This window comes from Elephas maximus, chromosome 21, assembly GCF_024166365.1.
Source record: "Elephas maximus indicus isolate mEleMax1 chromosome 21, mEleMax1 primary haplotype, whole genome shotgun sequence".
Lineage (NCBI taxonomy): Eukaryota > Metazoa > Chordata > Mammalia > Proboscidea > Elephantidae > Elephas > Elephas maximus.
Window position 1 is genome coordinate 17,718,832 of NC_064839.1, and position 12,290 is coordinate 17,731,121.

Sequence of the window (12,290 nt, forward strand, 5' to 3'; positions counted from 1 at the left end):
ATGATATAGCTAAAATATCATTCTTCATCCGTCCATCCTTCCATCATCCATTCATCCACCCACCACCCACCCTCCCACCCACCCACCCATCCATTCATCCACCCACCACCCACCCTCCCACCCACCCACCCATCCACCCATCTACCCATCCATCCGTCTATCCGTCCACCCACCCATCCATCCACCCATCATCTATTTGTGTAGCTACTCACTGTAGAGTAATATGCTAGGCATGGAGGATACAACTGTGAAACACACACTGTAGCTCCTTTCCTTGCTTACAGGCAATTAATCCATCAAAGAGATTCTTTTCTGGGACTGTGTTACTGCCTGGCTCAGTGTTGGGGGAAGGGGAAAGGCATAGGAGCAGAGATAAAAGCAGAGCTTCATCTTAGGGAATTGCTAGTATTCTCATGGCTAGTCCAAATAACAAAGGGACTTGAGACTAGAGCAGTTTGTGTGTGAGTCAAAGCCCAATTGTGCAGGGTGTCATTTGGGTCAGGGCAGACCATCTTCATGCTTCTGGAAGGTTCATGAGCAATGGTAGACTTGGAGGTGGCCTGCTGCTCAGGTACCAGCCTGCATTTCTCTGGTTATTTTATTTGGCTTACATATATATATATTTTCTTCTAAACATGGACATTTCATTCCTTGATGTTTTATAAAATGTATTGATTTTACTTCCTAAAAACATTTAGGCAGCTGCATCTTGATGAGGCTAAATAGTAACATTAATACGGAAATTAGGTTTAAAAAAATAGTATATCAGGTAATTCACAGAGAGCAGGGCTTGCATTTTAACTTACGCAAATTACGTGAGAAAAGTTGCTTCTAAATCTTGAGAGAAGCTATGTAAGTCAGTCTCTTACCATATCTTCAGGAAACAGCCCCCTCCCCCTTTTAACTAACATTTTACTGTGTTTTCAGTAATGGTTTACATAGCAGTTTAGATTCCGTTTCAACAGTTTCTGGAGCCCTGATGGTGCAGTGGTTAAGTGTCGGGCTGCTAACCAAAGGCCAGCAGTTTGAATCCACCAGCTGTTCCTTGGAAACCCCGTGGGGCAGTTCTATCCAGACCTACAGGGTAGCTATGACTCGATGGCAATGGATTTGGGTTTTTTCCCAATAATTTCTACATGCAGCGTTCAGACATTGATTACATTCTTCACAACGCGTGAACATTCTCGGTATTTCTGTTCTGGTTGTTCTGTTTTCACATTTTTTATTTGTTTGTTTGATTGTGTAGTCTGCTCTGCGTTGTGCAAGAAAACAAAACACTAAAGCAGGTGTTGTTTTTCTTCGGATCCCCGAAAGTATAAATCACAGTGTCCTAGGCCTTACTTTTCGCGCTTTTTTGCTTTCCATTTTGTCATATTATAAAAGTTAATCATGGTCCTTGCAGCTGAGCGCTCTGTAGCCAGATCTCATGGCTCAGACAAAAATCCCCGTATCTGCCTGGCCCTTCCTCTGGTGCATGCCTGTTGGGTCTGGCTTCAGACCCTCGGATGGCTGCTGCATCGACCAAGCCATTGTTGGTATCATAACTGTGTTGTAACAGTTACTGGCAGGATGCAAAGTGCTGTTGTGGAAAGCCCTTTTTTCTGATTAGAGTCTAGAAAAAGAATGAAAGTCTGAGCAAAAATGCCTGTTAGCAGTGGAATTGCGTAAAGCGGGGGTGACAGTAGCACCCGTGTACCGTTTTCGATGTAGTAACGGCTTCCCAGGGAGACATCCAACAGCAAACGGGGCATGAGACGTTGGCAGATGTCAGTGGGTGGAGGGTGAGGCTTCTTCTCCCCTAGTGTTGAGGGAGCAGACACAATTTAATCTATTACTTGATGTCCTTCTCAAAAATAGTGCCCGGAGACCCTGGTGGCCTTTATTTAGAGGGTCTCAGGAGCTTGGCAGTATGTAAATTGTGCGTGAGTGTCCTTCATAGTTCCCCATGGCCACAAGCAGAGGGATTTAAACAAGATTTAGCGTTACAGATGATTTGTAGGGGCGTTGGAGCCCGCCCTGCGGTGGGGATAGCGGAGGCCGGCTCTCTCATTGTTGCATTAAGAAGGTTTTCATGGCTCCGCTGCTTGGTCTCTCCTTTCCTACTCCCCTCCTGGTTTCTGAGTTTTCCCCCGTGGTGGTGGGTGGCCTCCCAAATGTCTTTACTGTTATCTGGGAATTTTGAGATATTTCAAAGCTAATGGCTTTATAATTTCAAGAACTACAATTCAGTGTACAGTTCCCCTTCACCTTCTCGTTTATTCATTGATTCATTCACTTATACATTCATTTAACCAACATTTATTGAACACCTACTATATTTAAAAAAAAAAAAAAAACCTAAACCATTTGCCATCTAGTCCATTTCGACTGCTCTCCATAGGATTTTCAATGACTGATCTTTCGGAAGTGGCTTCTTGAGTGGATTTGAACCACTAACCTGTTGGTTAGTAGCTGAGTGCTTCACCTTTTGCACCACCCAGAAACTCCTTAAATACTATATAACCCAAACCCAAACCCAAACCTGTTTTCATGGAGCTGGTTTTGATTTATGGCGACCTCACATGCTACAGACTAGAATTGTTCCATAGGTTTTCTGGGTTGTAATCTTTACAGAAGCAGATCACCAGGCCTTTCTTCCGCAGAGCCACGGGGTGGGGTTGAACCACCAACCTTTAGGTTAGCAGTCAATCACAAACTGCTTGCGTCACCCTATAGACCAGGTGGCTTATTTCAGACAAGAAGAATATAATAGTGAACAAGAGAGAGGAGGTCCCTGCTCTTCTGGAGCGCATATTCTAATGTAGAGCATGGACATAAAAAAGCAAACAAAGTCAATAAACTCTGAAAACAGTAAGTACTTTGAGAGCTTAACACTGGGTGATGGACAGTGACTTGGGTGGGGGCACGGGGAAGAGTATTAGGGGGGATCAGGAAAGACCTCTGAAGAAGTGACCCTGAGTTGAGATGTAGATGATGAGAAGGTGTTAGCTACGCAAAGGTTTGGGAGTCCAGCATTCCAGGCCAAGGACATTGCTTTACTAAAGCTGCTATAACAAAGTACCGTAAATTGGTGGCAAATAAGAACAGAAATTCATTGTTTCACAGTTGTGGAGTCTGGAAGTCCAAATTCAGGGTGTCAACAGGGCCATGCTCTCCTGAAGACTCTAGAGGAGACTTTCTTGTCTTTCCCAGCTTCTGGTAACTCCAGCTGTTTCTTGATTTGCAGGTTTGGCATAACTCCATCTGTGACTCCGTCTTCACATGGCCTTTCCTCTGTGTCTATCTCTGTGTCTCTACACTTCTTTCATAAGAACACTACTCATATTGGGAGGGAGTCCCTGAACACAGCTGTTTAGCTGTGTTATAACTAAGACAGAACTTGGTACTGGAAGAGTGGGGTGCTGCCTTAACAGATTCCTAAAATGTGGAAGTGATTCTGAAATTGGGTAATGGGTAGAGGCTAGAAGAGCTTTAAGGTGCCTAATGGTAAAAGCCTAGATTGCCTTGAAGAGACTGTTGGTAGAATTTTGGACATCAGAGGCAATTCTGGTAAGAGCTCAAAAGGAAGTGAGGAGAGCTGTACAGAAAGCCTCTTTCATCTTAGAGAATACATGTGGCACCAACAAAATATTGCTGGAAAGGTGGGCATTAAGTGTGCTTCTGGTGAGGCTTTAAAAGAAAATGATGAAAACGTGATTGGGCAATGGAGGAAGGGTGATGCTTTTTATGCAGTGACAAAGAACTTGTCTGAAATATGTTCAGATATTTGGTGGAAGGTAGAACTTGTAAGTGAGAACTTGGATATCTGACTGAGGAGATTTCTAACCAGGATTTTAATGGGGCTGTATGGTTTCTTCTTGCTGCTTATAGTAAAATGTGAGAGGAAAGAGACAGACATAAAATGAACTGTGCAAAATGAAAATAGAACTTAAAGATTTGGAAAATTCTGTGGTACAAACTAAGGACTCGTGTCCTAGAATGTTCACCAAGGATATGGCTATACAATCTTTTGTTTAAGGGATTAAGCCTGTGATTGTGGATATAACTGACTACCACAGCAGAAAAACCATCAGCTTAGACTGAAAGAGACAGAGAAAGAATGAAAGGAAAGAACACTATCTACTTCTTGTAATTCTACAGGAAGGAAACAGGCCAAAGGAGCTGCATCTGTTGTCCTCCAAGGAAGAAAAAAGGACTGTCCCTGGAGTGACTTAGAGATTAGCAGAACTGTTGGAAGGAGCAAGGAAGCAGGGCCTTCTTCATTTCAAAGGGTGGGTCCACAGTTTCCTGGATCTCAAAGGAATGGGCCACAGCCTCCTAGGTTTCAAATTCAGATCTTTGCCAACTTGGTTCTGGTGTGTGGGGCTGCTGTTAAGGAGCGCCAGGGAGATGGGGTCACTGCCCAAGGCTGAGGGTGCAGGGCTGTCATGCCAAAGAATGAGGCTTGCCAGGGCTAAGATGGTGGGGTTGTCATTCAGATGGACTAGGAGAATAGGGCCACCCAAAGCTGAGAGAACAGCGTTGCCATCCCAGAGGGCTTGGAAGGCAGAGCTGAAGCCCAGGGCTGAGGGGCCTCCACTCAGAATCTACAGTACATGGTCAACAGCCAGAGTCTAGAGGGCAGGGCTATTGCCTAGATGATCTCAGAGAAGAGAGCATTATTTTCAAGACTTGAGAGCTAATGTATTTTGTTCTGCTGGGTTTTGGACTGGCTTGGTGTGTGTTATCCCTTCTTTCTCTTCAATTTCTCCCATTTGTAACAGAAACGTTTACCTTGTGCCTGTTCTACCATTGTACTTTGGAAACAGATGACTTGTATTCTAGATTTAACAGGTTCACAAATGAAGAGAAATTTTGCCCCATGACAGAATATGCCTAAAGTCTCACCCGTATTTGATTTAAATGATTCAGAAGATAACTTGGAGTTGATTTAAAGCTTTTGGGATGATGTGATGGGATGAATGTGTTTTGCATGTGGCAAGGACATGAGTTTTGAGGGCCAAAGGGTAGAATGTTATGGATTGAATTATGTCCCCCCAAATATGTGTCGTAAACCCTAACGCCTATGGCTGTGGTTATAATCCTGTTTGAGAATGGGTTGTCTTTGTTATGTTAATGAGGGAGGATTAGTGTAGGGTGTATTTTAAGTCAATCTCTTTGAGATATAAAGAGATTAAACAAACAAGCAGAGAGAGAGATTGGGTAAGGTAGATGCCAAGCTACATGGAGATCTCCAAGGAACCAGGAAGCAGAAGCTTAAGAGACAAGAACCTTCCTCCAGAGAATTTAAATTTAAAGGGAAAATGAAAATTACCATAGTTATGTTTAAGCACTTGAACCCAAAGTAGCTCTCTGAAGCTTGATCACATTGAATCTAGGAACATGTACTGGTGGGGCTGGGGATGGGTGGTTGGCCCTGAGACACCTACATTCACTCTGGAAAAAGCGTAAAGTTTCCCTTGTGTTTCTGAGTAGTGATTCCTTCTATTACCCTGCCTGGAAACACAAAGACCTGTCAATGTCAGATATTGACCTAGTCTCAGAGTTAGAGGCCTGCCTGCCCGTAGTGAGAGTCAAGGCCATAGCTCCCAGGGGCAGATACATCCAGAGAGAGATGAGGGCTTTAGGCTGGGTCCGCTCTACATAGAACTCCCAAACTGGGTAGATCAATGAGAGCAGTGATGGTTCAGTGGTAGAAATTCTCACCTTCTAAGCGGGAGACCTGGATTGAATTCCCAGCCAACACAGCTCAAGCACAGCCACCTCCCATCTGTCATTGGAGGCTTGCGTGTTGCTGTGATGCTGAACAGGTTTCAGCAGAGCTTCCAGATTAAGGAGGACTAGAAGGAAAGGCCTGGAGGTCCACTTTTGAAAATCAGCCAGTGAAAACCCTATGGGTGCTTCAAGTCTTCTTCTCTTTCAGCAAGCAAGGTTGTGTCATCTGCGTACCACAGGTTGTTAATGAGTCTTGCACGGATCCTGATGCCACATTCTTCTATGTGTAGTCCAGCTTCTTGGATTATTTGCTGAGCATACAGGTTGATTAAATATGGTAAAAGGATACAACCCTGACACGCACCTTTCCTGATTTTGAACCACACAGTATCCCCTTGTTCTGTTCAAAAGACTGCCGCTTGGTCTATGTACAAGTTCTGCATGAGCACAATTAAGTGTTCTGGAATTCCCATTCTTTGCAGTGTTGTCCATAAATTGTTATGACCCACACAGTTGAATGCCTTTGCACAGTTAATGAAACATAGGTAAACATCTTTCTCGTATTCTCTGCTTTCAGCCAGGGTCCATCTGACATCAGCAATGATATTCCTCATTCCACATCCTCTTCTGAATCTAGCTTGAATTTCTGGCAGTTTTCTGTTGATGTACTGCTGCAACCATTTCTGAATTGTCTTCAGCAAAACTTTACTTGCCTGTGATATTAATGATATTGTTGGATAATTTCCGCATTCTGTTGGATCACCTTTCTTTAGAATGGGCGCAACTATGAATCTCTTCCAGTGGGTTGCCCTGGTAGCTGTCTTCCAAATTTCTCGGCAGAGAGGAGTGAGCACCTCCAGTGCTGCATCCGTTTGTTGAAACATCTCAGTTGGTATTCTGACAATTCCTGAAGCCTTGTTTTTCACCAATGCCTTCAGTGCAACTTGAATTTCTTCCTTCAATACCATCAATTCTTAAACATATGCTACCTCCTGAAATGGTTGAACCTCAACCAATTTTTTTTGGTACAGTGATTCTGTGTATTCCTTCCATCTTCTTTTGATGCTTCCTGGATTGTTCAAATATTTTGTCCGTAGAATCCTTCAACAAAGCTAGATGCCAACTGCAGAAGAGGCCATGAATTCCTCATATGCAAGTTCAAGTTGAAGCTGAAGAAAATTATAACAAGTCCACGTGAACCAAAATACAGCCTGGAGTATAGCACACCTGAATTTGGAGACCATCTCAAGAATAAATCTGACACATTGAACACTAAAGACCAAAGACCAGATGAGTTGTGGGAGGACATCATATGTGAAGAAAGCAAAAGGTGATTAAACAGACAGGAAAGAAAGAAAAGACCAAAATGGATGTCAGAAGAGACTCTGAAACTTCCTCTTGAATGTGGAGTAGCTAAAGCAAATGGAAGAAATGATGAAGCAAGAGAGCTGAACAGAAGATTTCAAAGGGTGGCTCAAGAAGACAAAGTCAAGTGTGATAATGAAATGTGGAAAGACCTGGAGTTAGAAAACCAAAAGGGAAGAACATGCTTGTCCTTTCTCAAGCTGAAAGTCATGGTCCTGTATTTTTGTAAAATACAACAAAAATGCATTATTAGTGTCATGGATTGAATTGTGTCCCCAACTTGGTTAGGCCATGATTCCCAGTATAGTGTGGTTGTCCTCCATTTTGTGATTTTCCTATGTGTTATAAATCATAATCTCTGCCCGTGGTTAAAGAGGATTAGGGTGGGACGTAACATCCTTGCTCAGGACCCATCCCTGGAAGAAGTTTCCCTGGGATGTGGCCTGCACCACCTTTTATCTTACAAGAAATAAAAGGAAAGGAAAGCAAGCAGAGAGTTGGGAACTTTATACCACCAAGAAAGCAGTGCCAGGAAGAGAGCGCATCCTTTGGATCAGGGGTTCCTGTGCAGAGAAGCTCCTAGTCCAGGGAAAGACTGAGGACAAGGACTTTCCTCCAGAGCCAACAGAGCAAGAAAGGCTTCTCCTGGAGCTGATGCTCTGAATTTGGACTCCATAGCCTACTGGATTGTGAGAGAATAAATTTCTCTTTGTTAAAGCCATCCATTTGTGGTATTTCTGTTATAGCAGCATTAGACGACTAAGACAATTAGAAAACAACAAAATAAAACGGTTACCCAAAATATAAGGCCAAGATTGTATCACAGATTCAGCAAATATAAAATTAATCTGGCACACTGCCAGAGAAGCTGCTCAATGCTTACTCTCGATTTCTGTAGCTGCAGTGTTACAGACCAATAACAAACAGTTCACAGACGGCACTGGACCTTGAACCACACACTGTGTAGCCCTGGAATAGACCAGAACCTCCTTGATCCCAGTGTGTCCCCAGGGGTATAGGTGTGTGAGATGTTGGTTCCCTTAGCACTCAGGGCAGCAGGAGGTCCCACAGGGCCAGTTGCCTCTGGTCGTGAAGAGCATCCTCCTTTTGTCTCACTAATAATGTGACAATTGTCCATGGGAAAATGCTAGGAAGTCCCCACCTTTTAATGAGCATAACAGTGATGGGGGTGGGCTTGCTAAAAACACATTTTTCTAAACAGCAGCCCCGAAGGTTCTAATTCAGTATTTGTTCTAATTCAGTATTTGCAGAGTGAGGCCCAGGAATCTGCATTTTCATCAACACCCTAATTATATGCTAGTTGACTCTGAAGTGTGTGGTTCAAGGACCTTACTCTGAGAAGCACTTGTGTAGATTCGGAAATCTGGTGGCGTAGTGGTTAAGAGCTATGACTGCTAACCGAAAGGTTGGCAGTGTAAATCTGTCAGGCGCTCCTTGAAAACTCTATGGGGCAGTTCTACTCTGTGTCACAGGGTCACTATGAGTTGGAATCGACTCCACGGCAAAGGTTTGCGTGTGTGTGTGTGCGTGTGTGTGTGTGTGTGTGTGTGTGTGTGTAGATACAGTGAAATGGGGAGGTCCAGTGATGGGGGTGTCTTATCAGGACGTACTTCCTTCTCTCTGCAAGTTAAGTTTATGGCCAGGGATTAAGCTGAAGGATGTTTCCATAGGATTAACTTCAACAACAGCAATGTACTAATCGAAATAGCAAAATAACCTATTAAAAGACTCGGGGAGCTAACAGAGTCTTTAGAAGGGCCAGAGAATCAGCCTCAGTCTGTCCAGACTGACTCTCTAGAACAGCTCCTCAGGAGACCTCATAATTGACACTGCTAGGCTGCTGACCCCTGAAAGCTGGGCACTGAAGCCCTGGGCACTGGCTGTCACTCCCACCCCTGTGACATCCTCAGCAAAGCAGATTCTTTGCAGTCCTGGTTCCTGAGTCAACATCTTGGCCAGGTGCATTCGATGGATGCTCTGTAGCTGCAAGGGATGCTGGGAAAATGATATCTGATGTCTTAACAATTTCTATTGCAGGGATGGTCTAAGCCTCATTCAGTGGGGAGTTCCCTAAGTTGGGTGAGTCAGGAGAATGTCAGGTGTCCCTACAGACTCTCACAGCCCCACCCCATCTGAGGGTTTTAGAGCTGTCGTCTTCTTTTCCTGAGCATCACAGAAAGCCCACCTCTGAACCACATGCCAAAGGTGGCAGTGAGCTTTCTTTTAGGCAACTAGGCAGCACCCCACTGTTGGAGCTCTCCCCCTTTGTGCTCTCAGCTCAACCCAACGTTGAAGAATTCTTAAGAAGATTCATCAGGCTCCATCAACCCTCCACCGGCTTCTGGAATGTTCTCAGAAAGAAGACAGAAGGTAGCTTTCTGTTCATTGCATACTTGCCAGGAGTCTGGCTTGGGGCTGGGCACAGTCCACACATTAGTTTATTGAATTCCCTAAGGAACTCTGTGATGTGGTCTCTATTGTTCCCATTTTATAGACTAGAAAACTGAGGCTCTCGAGCGATTTCACTGGAATCACAGAGCCTTAGAGCTGCGCGATGGCAAAAACCAGGTCTCATCTACGTCTCTCTGGGAAGACAAAATGATACTAAATGACCATAAAAAAGTGTTCAGATTTGAGGGAGCCCAGATAAGGAAGGAAAATGGGGCAGGGCTTTGGCGTTCACTGCAGGGACTTGATCTGGGCTTCCATTTTTATTTCAGATGATAGGAAGTTACAGCTTGAGGGTGCAGACCCATTAAAATCTTAGAAACTGGGGTTGCTTTGTATTTTTTATGGGTGGTCTTTAAATGCTTTTGATTTGGAACTGATGGAACTGATGGAGAGCTTAGAGCAAAGCTAACCCCACCCCAGTGAATTAAGTTGTTTGTCTTTGAACGTCTGGACCTGGATAAGTTAATGACTGGTGCTGGCCATCAGTCCGGGCAACCTCCAGTCCCCAGTCTTGCTTTCGACAGGATTCTGTAGCTAAGATAAGCAGAAACCCTGATAGGTGGGTTTGTTCCTTCTTTTTGACCCGATGATTGTGTTTGAAAAATGGTATAGATGTAGTAGAAAAAGCCGTGATTTGGAAAAGGATGTCTAAATTAAAATCTTTACTGTTAATTAGCAGCGGGATTTTGTCAATGTACAACAACGCAGCATTATTCACAATAGCCAAAAGGTGGAAATGATCCAAAAGTCCCTTAAATTGTGATAAATAAAATGGGGTTGTCAGGGATTGAATTATGTCTCTCCAAAAATGTGTGTATCTACTTTATTAGGCCATGATGATTCCCAGTATTCTGCAGTGGTCCTCCATTTTGTGATTGTAATTTTATGTTAAAGAGGATTAGGGTGGGATTGTTCACCCCCTTACCAGGTCACATCCTTGATCCAAGGTAAAGGGAGTTTCCCTGGGGTGTGGCCTGCACCACCTTTTATCTCTCAAGAGGTAAAAGGAAAGGGAAGCAAGCAGAGAGTTGGGAAGCTTATACCACCAAGAAAGCCGTGCTGGGAACAGAGTGCATCCTGAGGTTCCTGAGCTGAGATGCCCCCAGACCAAGGGAAGACTGATGACAAGGACTTTCCTCCAGAGCCGACAGAGAGAAAGCCCTCTCCTGGAGCCGGCCCCCTAAATACAGACTTCTAGCCTACTGGACTGTGAGAGAATAAACTTCTCTTTGTTAAAGCCATCCATGTGTGGTATTTCTGTTATAGCAGCTCTAGATGACCGAGACAGTGGTATATCCATGCAATGGAGTGTTATTCAGCCATGAAAAGGAATGGAATTCTGATCCATGCTATAACTTTGGAAACATGTGAGTGAAATAAGCCAGATGTGAAAGGACAAATATTGTATTATCCCACTGATGTGAAATACCTAGAATAGGCAAATGCACACAGCCAAAAGCTTATTGGTAGTCACCTGGGGCGGGGAGTGGGAAGTTATCGCTGAAGGGGAATTGAGTTTCTTTTGGGGTGCTGAAAAACTTTTGGAAAAGGATAGTGGTGATGGTTACATAATATGGAGAATGTCAATTGTACACTTAAAAATGGTTAAAGTAGCTTTTTTTTTTTTTTAGTTCTATGTATTTTACCACAATAAAACAAACAGATAAGACAAACATAAATAAAGCCAACACAGCACTTTAGGCAACTCGTTGGGCAGAATACTCTTTTTCCTCTCCAAAAATGCGTTGGGTTTGGTTTCCCTCAAGTGATTTAATCTGGAGTGGATCTCCACGGTACATGGGTCCCTGCACCACCTCCTGGGGAGCCAGGATCCGCTGCCAACCCTCCAGCAGTGTTTCCTGTGAGATTTGCTGGAATAAAATGGAATGATCTTTGGAGATGGCCTGGCCTGCCCGGTGGTCCTGGGAAAATCTGGAGCAACACAAGGAAATGTCGATTGGGAGGTGAGTGGGCATGTGGCAAGCGCAGCAAGGTGGCCGCGGAAATGGGTTCTTTGCCTCAAGCTTGTGCAGGAGCTGTTTATCAGAAAGGGATAGACAGGCCCTTGATCGGACCAGCCTCCAGTCTGTCTCCAGCAGCCTTTTATTGCCAAGGAGAGGTGCCATCAGTGTTCGGCCTGAGAAATGGCCGTGCTGCAGGCACCTCTGATAACACAGCTCATTGATCTCCTGTGTTCCCCGCCTGTCTGGAGCAGGGGAGAGCAGTAAAGATGGGGGTGGGGGGTATGGGCTGGGGCAACGTGGTTGTGCGGGCTGTTAACATGCCTGGGAGGAGCATGTGTGCATAGAGGGCACCCAGAGCTGCTCGCCATTCAAGAGCTGCAGATTGTCACCATTCTGCGCCTCAACAGAGAGCAACAACACAGGCCCAGTAGTATAGTGACCTTTCAGAGAAACACGTGCCTCTTCTGATTTCTTTCCTTGTCGAAATGGTGTGGCTGTGATTCATTTTTCCACGCTGACACCTTGGGCCTTCGTTAACTAGGATGGGAAGCAATCTATCCAGACAGAACACCTGAGAATCCCATTCATAAATAACCCTTTTTTCTTTCCCCTCTAGCCCTGGTGGAAAACAGATTTACAAAACCGAAGCCTGCAGGGCAAAGTAGCAGAAAAGAGTGTGTGCCCAGCCCTCTGACTTCGCACAGGAGATTAAATGGCCCTGATCAATATATTGCCATAAGCACCGACTGGACACTTTTACGGCATGTACATAAG